This window comes from Echinococcus granulosus (genome assembly GCF_000524195.1).
Source record: "Echinococcus granulosus chromosome Unknown EG_S00052, whole genome shotgun sequence".
Classification (NCBI taxonomy): Eukaryota; Metazoa; Platyhelminthes; class Cestoda; order Cyclophyllidea; family Taeniidae; genus Echinococcus; species Echinococcus granulosus.
In genome coordinates, this window is record NW_020170432.1 from 571706 (window position 1) to 573653 (window position 1948).

The following is a 1948-nucleotide window of genomic DNA, read 5'->3' on the forward strand; positions in this document are numbered from 1 at the left end:
CGTTTTGTTTATAAATTTCTCAAGTGTCACTCAAAAATCAACACCTTTGAGGCGAAAGGGGGTTGGCAAAGAGTTTCAAGGGCGATGTCTACTTCATCGTTCCACGTGAAACGTTCTATGTTAACAAAAGCCACAGGAGTTATTTGACTTCATCAACGTTGCCTCTTACTCCTGATGCATTTTTATACAAACATAAATTCTAACCAGTTGTTACGGGTTTAAGTGAAGTGCCAGCTGACCAACCTTGTCAGTCTCCAGTCTATCAGTTGTGGAAAATCAACACTGAATGGAAAATGAACTACAGATTCACTTATTTCACCTAAAGCAATAGTTTTTTTGGTGACGTACTTTCCATTATGCATTTCGTGGGCAGTTGAACATGCGTATCACATGCAAGTCAGGTTGCCATCAATGGTGGTGCAGGAACCAAATCAAAATAACCTTAAGGAAAACTCATATCCTTGTACAGTGTACCATGTAACTCGCACGCCATAATGTCTCAACTTGAATGAACTGCCACCTAGTTCCTAACTCTGGCAACTCGTTTTGAGCAAATTATGTTCTTACTCTGATCTAGGAGGGTTGGTAGCATCCTGGTATTGACTACAGAGTTATGCTGAGGGCACCAGTTTGGATAAGGCGATAGTTAACACCATGTCTTTGCATGCTTTATGTTCTCCTGACACGGACTAAATGCTAAGGTAAGCGTGTAAATTTAGTGGAAGACTATGTCGCAAATTACTTGCAGTATTTATTCCCTCACAAACGCAACACCTACTTTTGTGCTCCATACCTTCTCGTAAGTAATTCCTTCGCTCTTTTTCTTTCGTTTAAGAATTATGCACAAACTCCTATTCCCTTCATTGTTTTCGACCAGGTCAGTGCCTGACAGTTCGTGCTCACTATACGCTTCCTTGCTATCAAATGAAGACTAAAGTGTCTAACCAATGCAGAGATAGCCAACAGCTTGCGTTGTGCTTCCTTTACTCCCTCATTCTTTGTCGAGTTTGGTATACCAATGAATAACCGATAGCGATTTCGCTTTTTTCGTTGTTTATTTGTAAGTGTGCACCACCCACCCCAACGTGGCTAGTGTCAGTATCCAGCGTGAATGATGAGGTGCTTGGTTGAAATTTGGCAACACCAGAATCGCCTCGAAGTAGTATTTTCCCTTCAATTCTTTCAACGCTTCTTCCTGCTAATTCTTCCATTTGAAATAATATTTATCTGCTTTTGCTTCAGCTTGTGTAGCTGTCTTGTGAACTTACCAAATTCATTGAAAAAACTTATATGGTGACTTGTTAATCCTAGAAGGATGCTGAGTTCCACCTGATCAAATAATCTTGGCTTGACACTGCAACAATTCACTCGGTCTTTAAAAACCATAATCCTATTTGGCTGGACAATGTGCCACTAGAATTTGGCCAGGCGTTGCAGGATTAAGCTTTTTAATGGGCATAAGATGAGACATGGAAATCTCATTACGATGGAATTTAAATGCTCACTGGGCAGTACTCGACAATTCTGTCTAATTTTGTTGGAGGTAAGAACTTTTCAGGTAGTTCTGGTGCCTGTCAATGGAAGTGAAACACGAGGATAAATCTTTCTCGTTCGTGTTGCAATTTGCAATCCCTATCAACTGGTGTGGTAGATTTGACTCTAGTCTCTTTCATATCGGCCTTCATTATCCTGGAATGGGTGAACTAATTAGACTGAGGGAGTTTATCTTGGCAAGATTATGAACGGGTTCCAGAGATCGACTCTATGCCTCTTCAAGAGTTGATGCCGTCCATTCCGTCACAAAATTCGTGACCACTGAGTGCTCATCCCTAAAAGGTGTAATCAAGCAAACATATATTGCAGACATGCGCGCTCACTTTCTCGTGAAATACTGCGTTTGGAAATGCGAACGTTATAGTGACGAAATGGACGGCATCAACTCTTGAAG